General features: G+C 46.5%; 1 protein-coding gene across 1 annotated transcript in view; it reads right to left on the bottom strand.

Annotated features, from left to right (window-relative positions):
* The window catches only part of LOC147692397 (cytochrome P450 2A13-like), a 326,869-nt gene that overhangs the window by 313,017 nt on the left and 937 nt on the right, over window positions 1-12,915 (bottom strand). The window lies entirely within an intron of this gene.

Here is a 12,915-nt window from a genome sequence, read left to right as displayed (position 1 = left end):
TGGCCCACAAAACCCTCAACAATAACGGCCCCCCCCTTCTCAAGGAACTCTTAATGCCCTACAAGGTGGAAAGGGATCTCCGGTCCAGTGGAGAAAATTTCATCTCAGTCCCCAGAGTCAAAAAAGCCAAGACCGGTGGCCGTCGCTTTTCGGTCCACACGGCCAAATACTGGAATCACCTCCCACGAAGACTGAGGACAGAATCGAATCACCTCCAGTTCAGGAAATCATTAAAGACTCTCCTCTTCCCTCAAACATAATTCTTCAGACGGCTGAAACCCCTGGAGATGCAGGATAGCGCTGGGATGCTCATCGGGTTACTACGCGCTTTACAAAACCTTTAAATAAATTTTAAAATAATACGCCACACTACTGTGCACCACTCTACACCACTGCACTCTATGCCACTCTAATCTAGTCTGCACAACTGCACTGTACGCCACTGTACTCTATGCTACTCTACTTTGCACATTCAGTTTCATCTCAGCTTTCTTAACTTGTAGTGTCTTTCACTTCCTCTTTATGTCCCCTTTTTTTGTTTTTCCCGCTTTTGCTCTGGGTCAAAGTGTGAAGAGGAAAAATAGATGCCGGTGCCCAAAAGTAAGTGACAGTGGGCCCCACGTCCAATCACAGGCTAAATTTAAGCACTGTCAGGGATCCGATTATTTTTAAGGGGTATGATTTATTGAATGACCCAGTAAATTAGGATAGAGGCAGTCTGCATTTCATAACTGAGCCAGCTGAGAGGTGTCTATTTTAAATGCAGCGTGGATGACATTTTTAAACTATATTTCATGATTAGCCACATTCAGATTATATCAAACCAGATACGAAGAAGACATGAGTATATTCCGATAGAAAGGTTTCGATTTACTCGCACTATTCAAAATAATGAATACTTTCTCCTGTCTTCAACTCACAAAGAAGTTGAAAACTTGAATGAAATCTTGAAATCTGCACTGTGAAACTAGCAACAAAATACACAATAGCTGAGTGCAATGGAATCGATTTCTCTTTTCCATAACTTACATTCTTTACTTTTCAAGAGATAAAAGGGGTTTTCCTGCTTCCAACTCACTGCCCCTGCTTCCCACACACTACCCTAGCCTCCCTCCACCTGCCTTTGCCTCTCAGACACTGCCCTTGTCCTAGACTAACATACACTGCCTTGTCCTGCCGCACGCTGCCCTTTTCCCAAGCACCCTGCGTTTGTCACCCTTCATCGATTCATGTGTTCACCAATAAATCCAGTGGACCATCCATGCACTCACTCTTACACTTTTCCACTCAGTGATTCTTATTCATTCACCAATGCAACTACTCATGTATCTAGTCATCTAAACTTTGAATCATTGTCATGTGCCTAGTCTTTTTTTTAACACGCTGTCATCGCACCCCACCTGCAAGACATCATCAACACATCCTTCGACACCGCCACCTTCCCTGAGAGCTGGAAGCATGCCGAACTCAGCGCTCTACTCAAGAAACCAACAGCGGACCCCACCGAACTCAAGAACTACCGCCCCATCTCGCTCCTCCCGTTTCCAGCCAAAGTCATCGAGAAGACCGTCAACAAGCAGATGGCCGCCTTCCTCGAGACGAATGGATCCCTCGACCCCTCACAGTCCGGCTTCCGAGCCAATCACAGCACCGAGACCGCCCTCATCGCCGCCACCGATGACATCCGAGCCCTGATGGACAACGGAGAAACAGCGGCCCTCATCCTCCTAGACCTCTCCGCGGCATTCGACACTGTCTGCCACCGCACCCTAGTACAGCGCCTCAGCAACGCCGGAATCCAGGACAAGGCGCTGGAATGGATCATCTCCTTCCTCGACGGAAGAACACAGAGAGTCCGCCTACCACCGTACAAGTCAGAGGCCTCCGAAGTCATCTGCGGCGTCCCTCAAGGATCCTCTCTGAGCCCCACCCTCTTCAACGTCTACATGAGCCCCCTCGCGGCCATCGCACGCCAACACAACCTCAGCATAATCTCCTACGCCGAAGACACCCAGCTGATCCTCTCCCTGACCAATGACCCCGCCACCGCCAGAGCCAACCTGCACGAAGGGATGAAAGAGGTAGCCGAGTGGATGACGACCAGCCGCCTGAAACTGAACTCTGACAAGACGGAGGTCCTCATCCTGGGCTCTTCACCCTCCGCCTGGGACGACTCCTGGTGGCCTCCCGCCCTGGGCACCGCACCCAAACCGACAGACCATGCACGCAACCTGGGCTTCATCCTGGACTCCTCCCTCTCCATGACCAGGCAAGTCAACAACGTCTCCTCGGCATGCTTCAACATCCTACGCATGCTACGGAAGATCTTCTGGTGGATCCCCACCGAGACCAGGAAGACCGTCACCCAGGCCCTCGTCACTAGCCGACCCGACTACGGCAACGCCCTCTACGCCGGTACCACCGCCAAGCTCCAGAAGAGACTCCAGCGGATCCAGAACGCCTCAGCCAGACTCATCCTCGACATCCCACGAACCAGCCACATCTCCGGACATCTGAGAGACCTTCACTGGCTCCCCGTCAACAAAAGAATCACCTTCCGCCTCCTCACCCACGCACACAAAGCCCTACACGACCAAGGCCCGAGCTACCTCAACAGCCGGATCAACTTCTACGCTCCCAAACGCCACCTCCGATCAGCCAACCACGCCCTCGCCGCCGTCCCCCGCATCCGAAGAGCGACTACAGGAGGAAGGTCCTTCTCCTACCTGGCCGCCAAGACCTGGAACTCCCTCCCGACCGACCTGCGCCTGACCCAAGACCACCTCTCCTTCAGGAAGAAGCTGAAGACCTGGCTGTTCGAGCAGTAGCGGCACCCCCCCTCCCCCAGCGCCTTGAGACCCTACGGGTATGTAGCGCGCTCTATAAGTGTCACTGATTGATTGATTGATTGAATTTAGACCTTGTATACATACTCAAAGAAAGCGTGTATATACATACACAAAGGTGACATATGAGAAGAAAAGAAAAAGAGACTCTTAAAAGAGTCAGTTATTTCTACACCATATATGTGAAAAGAAAGTTGGTGATACCTATTTACTCATTGTGAGGATATTGGTAGAGACCATAACCAGATTGGACTGGTAGCACAGATTGCTTTGCAAAAACTGAACCGTCAAGCATATTACTGTTTGTTTGGTAACTTGGTAGCGTGAGGTGTAGAAGCGAGGGGATTACTAACATTTGGATGCCTTGGGGATCCTTTTTTAAGGAGTTTTCCATAAATACGGTCTTCTAAGTCACTAGATAAATGAGTGTTAATTTAGGAATTTTTTATACAGAGCCGTTTCTTACGAGGGGGAGCCAAATGCACAGTTGTCAGGTTTTACAAAAGGGATTAAGAGGGCACAAATTCCCTTGTTTGAAAATGGGGTGAGACTGGACGTCTAATAGATATAGGCTTATGGGACCCTTTTGTCAGTTGAATCTAGGTGACAAACTGTAATATAAGGGCAAAAAATGTACAAGTCTTTGCTGACCTATTTTGGGCGCTAAACAACATGCATATATTAACAACTAAGAACACTCGCTAAAGAACGTACTTTTTTTGCTTTTTACCACGATAGGCCTATCAGAGCCCACGACTTACGTCCTACAATTGAAAATGCTTCCAATATGTGAGTATTTGGAGCTCTCTTTACTTGGAGATTAAATAATAAGCTGAGGGGACATTATGCTATTAACAACTTATGTATTGTTTCTTACTTTCTTTTAAGCAATAGGTCTCAATGAATAAACACATATGACATGAACAACGATTTTGAGGACGCTACCTTGAGCACCAAAAGAGAAATTAAGGCCATACTGGAAAAGTATTAGTGTGCTCCAAGGGTAAGGCTTCACCACTTTTATCACGATGTGATCATTAGTTATGTTGTCTAAATATGTTACAATCCTGACAATATTGCTTGCCCCCATTTTTTCAAGATAATGAAATCTGAGGAATAAATAAATTTGGGAACACAGACTTGAGATTCCCGTATATTACGGTGGCCTTCTTCCGTTTGTCGATAAATACACTGATATGTGAGTTCACATCTCTTAAGACTATAATAAATAGTCTAATTAGCTGTAATACGTATGAGATACTCATTATCTTAATTTCCCCTGTACCGTATAGTTCTTGCGTTATCTTTGGACTCGGTCTGTTGAGGAAGACACCTTGATGCGACACTATTTCCGGATCTGACACACGAACTGCAGTAAATAGGAGCATAAAAAACATTTGGACAAAGTGAGTGGGAAACCCCATTAGAATATTGCATTAGGCTTAATAAATAGACTACTTAAATAGTATAACTGTTTGTCTCTCACATATCCGCAATGCAGATCATTCGTTATTAATTCCTTAACTGTGGAAATCAACGAGAAGAATACAGACTAAGACATCTACCTTCGCTTTAAAATATCTAGAAGGTTAGATTTCTCTCTGCACCCAATCTGGGTTATGGTCTCTACCAATATCCTCACAATGAGTAAATAGGTATCACCAACTTTCTTTTCACATATATGGTGTAGAAATAACTGACTCTTTTGAGAGTCTTTTTTTCTTTTCTTTTCTCATATGTCACCTTCCTGTATGTATATACACGCTTTCTTTGAGTATGTATACAAGGTCTAAATTCGTAAGAAAAAAAGAAAAAAACTTTTTTATCTAAGGACATGAGTGTCCAATTTTGAATTAGAGTTTTTATATCAATTGCATTCATAAGAATTTTAAACAGAATAAATTATTATCTTTGCAGCCTTGAGGAAGTCACATGACGTGACGAAACACGTATCGGCTGTTGTCTCTTGTGGATCGGGAAGAGGAGGACATATAAATATCAATTGTCCCTTACTTTATTTACCATCCTCTCCTGGCCAGCTTTCACCAGTGAAATTTGTATTATTTTTTGTCTGCCTTATAAATTATTCTGATTGTGCTCCGTAATGCGTGTTAATAAAATACCTTGTTTTCTAAGAACCCAAATTGTTGCTTGTGGATGAATGCTTAGATCTATGCACAGAGTAAGTCCTATTTTGAACAAATATTGACCTAAATTGTCACAATTGAGTGCTGGAATATTGGATTATAAAACCATTTGGGATGTTTAGGTTGGCCAATTTCCTCCTAAATGTTACCCGGTCCAACCCATCAAATGCTGATTTATAGCCAATAAAACCCAAGTAGACTGGGTGCCTATTCATTTTAGCAGAATCAACCAGTAGCGAGAGCGTCATGATGTTTACTGTAGTCTCTGTTCGTTTTGCAAAACCGGTTTGGTTCGGAGGAGTGATGGAGTGCACCTTTGCCCAAAGCTGTAATTCCTTCAAGAGAAATTGTGGAGAAGTGTGGCTCACTGGTTAGAAGCGGCAGACCCTGAAGCAGAGATCAGGCCCAGGACCAGGGTTCAATTCCCGACACGGCAGGGTCTTGGGCTCAATATCTGCGGACTTGATAATTCTCGCCTCGGCGCCTACTCTAATCATGGGTGCCACGCTGCAACTCTGGGCAATAGCTTGCTTAATCTCCACAACGGCCCGACAACACTGGGATGCCTGTCTTCACCTTGGGGGTGCCCAGGAAGGGGCATCTCACAGGAAGAGGCAGGAAAGGTTCCACAGCGTTATACAGCGCCGGGACGCCCCGGTGATGGGCAGCTGTGCGCTTTACAAGTATCCTACATTTACAGAACTTCTGCATAATATATTGCGTCATTGTCAATTAGGGCTACTAAACGATAATTTCCAGGGTCGCCCAAAACCCCTCCTTTGTATATTGGGGTGAGAATCGAGATCCCTCCATGAAGAGGGTATATTGTGGCGCAGACTGGGGCTAATTGAGCAGCCCAGAACGATGGATCCTCCTTCTAGATAGCTGTCAGGATACCATTTGGGGCCGGTGCCCCTTCCCTGCATCCCCTGCCATTTGCCTTGGGACAGAGCATGAACTGATATGTGCCTGGTCAAAGCATACCATACACGACAAAAAGTCAAGATGCACCTTGAATATTGATGCATAGTTGTTTCTGCAGTTCTGATACCTGCTCCCGGCACTCTCTACACAAATTAGGGTGTGGAGGAATAGGGCCATGTCCCAACCAACCAACCACTTAACCCGTACAATGCTCCCAGTGAGGCAGTGGTTGGTGCAGTTGACAATGGAATAGCAAGAGATAACAAATATTTTTAATTTACATAGTGGGTCCGTTGTAATCATTTATCAGAGTCACCCTTGTATGGGAGTGCACTGTGTAATTGCAACATTCCCCATGCCTTTCTGACCTTTGTTTCTTGTTCATTTACTAATCCATTCACACACACACACACACACAAACAGTTCATAAAGAAGCATTTTTATTGATAAGCTAGACATGTTGGTTTTTCCTTAAATTGTTTTCTATTCTAAATGAACAGAACTTAGATCCCCTTGTACAAAGGATCAATTTCCACAAAAACTTTGAACGTTGTGCATTGGCCTTATCTGAATCGATTTTGATTTTGGGTGCCACCCTCTGTACTGATAGGTCAATTAGCAAAAATTACCATTCGGAGTGGGCAGAGGCGGGCTCTAGGCTCATGGCGGCCCTGGGCAGGGAGCGTAGGTAGGGGCCCCGGAAGAGGGGGTCCGGGCGCGAACCAGGAGGAACTCAGGCGCAGAGGCCAGTGAAGAGGGGGCACCGGGGTCAGAGTGTTTGGAAGTGGAACAGAGCCGGAGGCCGCCAAATCCCTGCCAGGTGCCGCCAACCAAATATGTATCCATCCTCAGAGGATTATTATATTAAGGATATATATTGGCGTGGCAGCCCCTGGGGTTTGGCGGCCCTGTGCAGGTGTACAGCTTGCACATGTCTAAGGCCACCCCTGGAGTGGGTAGCCATTAGACCTGACCAATGAGGTACGTTGCAAATTTCGACTCACATAGGTATGTTGACCTGCTGCCTGTGACTGCATTTAAATAAAGTATTTGTTTGATTTTTTTTCAAAACAATTTATTATGGGTCCATAGTGGTCTACTGGACCCAGGCCCGGACTGGCCGTTGCAGGCACCGGGCAATCCCCCGGTGGGCCGCATGGTTGGGGGCCGGTTTTGGGCCCCTGGGGCCGTTTTTGGGCCCCTGGGGCCGTTTTTGTTACAGGGCCGTTTTTGTTGCAAAAACGTCCCTGTAACAAACAAGCATTGGAAATGCAATAGGTCTCGCAGCATTAGAGTTAGTGCTTTTAGAATTGTTTATGGGTTTTTTTGTAAATCTTTAGCATTTTTGTTTCCTGTAGCCAATGCTAAAGAATTACAAATAAAAAAAGCCATAAACAATTGTAAAAGCTCTAACTCAAATGCTCCGAGACCTATTGCACTGTGTGAGGGTGAGGGGTTTGAGGGTGAGTGAGGGTGAGTGAGAGTGAGGGTGAGTGAGGGTGAGGGTGAGTGAGGGGTTGAGGGTGAGTCAGAGTGAGGGTGAGTGAGGGTGAGTGAGGGTGAGGGTGAGTGAGGGTGAGTGAGGGTGAGTGTGATTTAGGGTGAGTGTGAGTTAGGGTGAGTTAGGGTGAGGGGTTGAGGGTGGGTGAGGGTGAGGGGTTGAGGGTGAGTGAGAGTGAGGGTGAGTGAGGGTGGGTGAGGGTGAGTGAGGGTGAGGGGTTGAGGTTGAGGTGTTGAGGGTGAGTGAGGGTGAGGGCGAGTGAGGTGTTGAGGGGGAGTGAGGGTGAGGGTGAGGGGTTGGGGGTGAGGGTAGGTGAGGGGTTGAGGGTGCAATCGATAGAGTGAGGGCGATAAATAGATACATATAGTGAGGGCGATAGATAGAGTGAGGGCCAAAGAGTGAGTGCGATAGATAGATACATAGAGTGAGGGCGCTAGATAGATACATAGAGTGAGGGCGATAGATAGATACATAGAGTGAGGGCGATAGATAGATACATAGAGTGAGGGCGATAGATAGATACATAGAGTGTGGGCGATAGATAGATACATAGAGTGAGGGCGATAGATAGATACATAGAGTGAGGGCGATAGATAGATACATAGATAGATAGATAGATAGATAGATAGATAGATAGATAGATAGATAGATAGATAGATAGATAGATAGATAGATAGATAGATAGATAGATAGATAGATAGATAGATAGATAGATAGATAGATAGATAGATAGATAGATATATAGAGTGAGGGCGATAGATAGATACATAGAGTGAGGGCGATAGATAGATACATAGAGTGAGGGCGATAGATAGATACATAGAGTGAGGGCGATAGATAGATACATAGAGTGAGGGCGATAGATAGATACATAGAGTGAGGGCGATAGATAGATACATAGAGTGTGGGCGATAGATAGATACATAGAGTGAGGGCGCTAGATAGATACATAGAGTGAGGGCGATAGATAGATACATAGAGTGAGGGCGATAGATAGATACATAGAGTGAGGGCGATAGATAGATACATAGAGTGAGGGCGATAGATAGATACATAGAGTGAGGGCGATAGATAGATACATAGAGTGAGGGCGATAGATAGAGATAGATAGATAGATAGATAGATAGATAGATAGATAGATAGATAGATAGATAGATAGATAGATAGATAGAGCGATAGATAGAGCGATAGATAGATAGATAGATAGATAGATAGATAGATAGATAGATAGATAGATAGATAGATAGATAGATAGATAGATAGATAGATAGATAGATAGATAGATAGATAGATAGATAGATAGATAGAGCGATAGATAGATAGAGCGATAGAGCGATAGATAGAGCGATAGGGCGATAGATAGAGCGATAGATAGATAGAGTGAGGGCGATAGATACATAGAGTGAGGGCGATAGATACATAGAGTGAGGGCGATAGATAGATAGACAGATAGATAGAGTAAGGGCAATCGATAGAGTGAGGGCGATAGATAGAGGGAGGGCGATAGATGGATAGAGGGAGGGCGATAGATGGATAGACAGATAGATAGAGTGAGGGCAATCGATAGAGTTAGGGCGATAGATAGACAGACAGATAGAGTTAGGGCGATAGATAGATAGAGGGAGGGCGATAGATAGAGGGAGGGCGATAGATAGACAGACAGATAGAGTGAGGGCGATAAATAGATACATATAGTGAGGGCGATAGATAGAGTGAGGGCGATAGATAGATAGATAGATAGATAGATAGATAGATAGATAGATAGATAGATAGATAGATAGATAGATAGATAGATAGATAGATAGATAGATAGATAGATAGATAGATAGATAGATAGATAGAACATATTTGTTTTGGTATGCATGGTGAATTTCGTTTTGTTTAGTATGAGTGATTTTAATGGAAATGGTCATAACATATTTAGGTGTATTTTTGTTATTGATTAACCCTGGTATGACTTCCGCTTACACCCTTATCATTTAATATGAATGTGATTCACAACTCGGCAATGCAATTGAGGAACCGGTTCTGCTCTCTGGGAAACCCAGGCTTCACAGGTGTTCTTGAAGTCGTGTACTTTATATGTACCAAAAATAAAATACCTTCAAAGTAGATCCTTAGCTTTGTGTCCATGTTCCTGGAGCTGAAGCTAATTACTTCACACGGAGCCCCGAGACAGTTGTCAGTTACATGTCCCTGAGCGATCTTAAGAAACGCTCAAAATGTATTTGACTAAGTGGAAAACTGGGGACAACTCCCCCCTTGTGAATGAATATAAGCCTAAAGCCCGGATCACATTGTGTCAGGAAAGCAGGGCATTGCGAAACATAAGTGAAGGCACGCAGAAAATAAAATCGAAAAGCGGCTGCCATTGCTCAAGGGCAACGTTCCGAGAATGGTGTGTGCAGCGGCCATCATTGCAAATCGAATGAAAGTGAAAGTGCAGACGGCATGGAGAAAGTGTTAAGTGTGTCAGCAAGCATGTGGTGAAAAGCAATCAATGTTTAGGTTGGGGCTCCTGCTCCTAGATTAACAAAAGATGGTGACACAGATAGTAATCAAAGTCCTTCCTGCCGGACTGGTAAACTGATTGCTGAAGGAATGTTTCCCACAAGGAAACAAATCATGGCAGCTGCCTGCTGTTTCCACCTCCCGGGACTTAAGCAAACTACTTTGAAACACACTATTTTTTATATATATAACTTTCATTGTAGTTGTGCACTTTTGAGCACTCACGTGTCTTTTCATTCCCATGTCACTAGTGCACAAGTATCATTTAATTAAGTAACAGTAACAGCGCTTAGACACGTTAGGAATGTGGTATGAAGTGTTATATAAAAGACGAGTTATTGATATTATAATTTGAAACTCAGCCTTTGCTCTCACGTTGTAAGGACTCGGCAGTTTTAAATCAGAGCCACATTTCAAATATATTCTTCGCATTTCCCAATAAAACACAGAATGATCAAAGAGGCTATATATATAACCCCTATACAGATCTTGGTGCTCAAAAATTCATTAAACTGTTCAGCATTCCACTGTACAATCTCATACCTTTCGTCTTCACAAACTCCAGAATACTGCAGACCTTGGGATGTCAACGCGCTGTAATTGCCTACCAATGTCAATTTATCAACCGTAGAAGGATAAAAGGCAGAGTCGGCCCTTACACGATTCAACCCGTCCACACCAGATGTCAGCAACGAGTGTTGAAGCCACTAAGCAAACTACTTTCGAACGCACTATTTTTTATATATATATGGAACTTTTGTAGTAGTTGTGCGCTTTTGAGCACTCGTGTGACTATATTCCTGTGTCACTAGTGCACACGACCCTGCCCTCTGCAAATTTCTGAAAGAGCACTTGGTGGGCGAGTGGGCATTAGGAGTACCAAAGTGCCCATGCGGGAGTGAGGTGGGAGGGCACTACGGGCATCGCTAGAGGTGGGAGGGCATGGCTGGAGGTGGAAGCGAGGTGGGGGTGCTCTGCCGGCATCGCTTGAGGTGGGAGGGCATGGCTGGAGGTGCGAGGGAGGTGGGGCCACTGCGGGCTTCGCTGGCGGTAGGAGGGCATGGCTAGAGGTGGGAGGGAGGTGGGGGGGCACTGCGGGCTTCGCTGGGGGTGGGAGGAACGTGGGGTGGCACTGCAGGCATCACTAGAGGTGGGAGGGCATGGCTGGAGGTGGGAGGGAGGTGGGGGGCACTGCGGGCTTCGCTGGAGGTGGGAGAGAGGTGGGGGGCACTGCGGGCAACTCTAGAGGTGGGAGGGCATGGCTGGAGGTGGGGAGGGCACTGCGGGCTTCGCTGGAGGTGGGAGGGAGGTGGGGGGCACTGCGAGCATCGCTAGAGGTGGAAGGGCATGGCTGGAGGAGGGGAGGGCACTTGCGGGCTTCGCTGGAGGTGGGAGAGAGGTGGGGGGGGCACTGTGGGTTAGCTGGAGATGGGAGGGAGGTGAAGGGGCACTGCGGGCTTCGCTAGAGGTGGGAGGGAGGTGGCAGCACTGCGGGCTTTGCTGGAGGTGGGAGAGAGGTGGGGGGCACTGCGGGCTTCGCTGGAGGTGGGAGGGAGGTGGGGGCACATACTCTAACATACTAAGTTTTAATTTAACACACTTAATGTGTGCATGATAAAACATAGCACGCAAGCCAACATTTTCAAATTAGATCACAGGGAAGAGGTATGTATTAAAGAATATTTAAAGCAATGTTCTAACTTACTATCTATCTAATGTTCTCCTCATGTATCACTACTGCTCCTATTGTGAAGCGCTTACCTTCAGGTAAAGTCCCGCTATATAAAAATGCATAAAATAAATGTAAACTAAAATAAATAAACTTAGTGGGAGCGAATAGACTTTACACAGGGTTAGCGGATCCTGCGTACAAAGGGCCTTACATTTTATAGGCATAGTTGCGAACAGTTTTTCAATGTAGTGAATGGTTTCATTCCACTATTGTGACGTTGCAAAGCTGAGACCTCTTCGCCGCCCTTTAAATGGTCATCAACAAGACAATGAGGTGGAGCAGGGCGGATAAAACAGGATTAAACGCAGAATTTGCGCTAACACTGCTGTGTTTAGCCGGGACGGCGCGGACGCCATGGGTTAGACTGTGAGGTAAACAACAATGAGAAACTGCACAACAAGGGCTGATGAGAGAGGATGGGACAGTGCTATATTTAAAAAATATATATGTCACTGAAATATCTTCAACCTAATAACATCAGGAGTGAGACATATAGTGAAGAGAGTGAGAAAAGGAGGAAACACGGGGAATCGAGAGGGAAAGAAGAGATGGCGAGGCAGAGGGAAGGGGAGAGAATGAGGTGAAGTAAGAGGGATAGGGAGAGACAAAAGGAAGACAGACTGCAACAAACAAGACGGAGGGCATTGCTGTGGGGAGGGGGGGTAGGAGAAGTGCGACACGGCCGCAGCAGGGGGCGGAGCGGGGAGAGAAATGTAATTGACACGGCCGGCCGGTCGTGAAACTGAAAGCATGGCCGGCCGGCCGTGAAAGCCTTTGATGCGGCAGGGGGAAATGCGAGACGGCGGGAAGGGGGCGGAGCGGGTAAACAAAGACGGACATGCACGCGCCCGTGACTTTTAAGGTCAATGCGCATGCGCATAAGCTTAATGCGCATGCGCATTGACCTTAAAAGTCACGGGCACTGCAAGGAATCGCCACGATTCCTTGCAGTGTGGATAAAGAGTGGATAACTCGCAATACTCTCGCCTTGCTCGATGCGCATGCGCATCGACAGGCGAGACCTAAAACGGCCGAAAACCGGCCCTGACAAAGAGCGTGGTCGCGCCCCCCCCCCTTCCCTCCCTGGGGGGGGGGGGGGAGGGGGGGGAGGGAGTAGGGGGGCCGGCCGAGCACTTTGCCAGGGCCGGTTCTGGTTCCCAGTCCGGCCCTGACTGGACCACTACCCACTACCAAACAAACTTTTTTTCCATTCACAAAGCGGAATGGATCCTACTCATGAAAAGGGTTACCATC

The sequence above is a fragment of the Lissotriton vulgaris genome, chromosome 9 (assembly GCF_964263255.1).
Source record: "Lissotriton vulgaris chromosome 9, aLisVul1.2, whole genome shotgun sequence".
NCBI classification, from domain to species: Eukaryota; Metazoa; Chordata; class Amphibia; order Caudata; family Salamandridae; genus Lissotriton; species Lissotriton vulgaris.
This window is presented reverse-complemented; position numbering and strand designations above follow the sequence as displayed.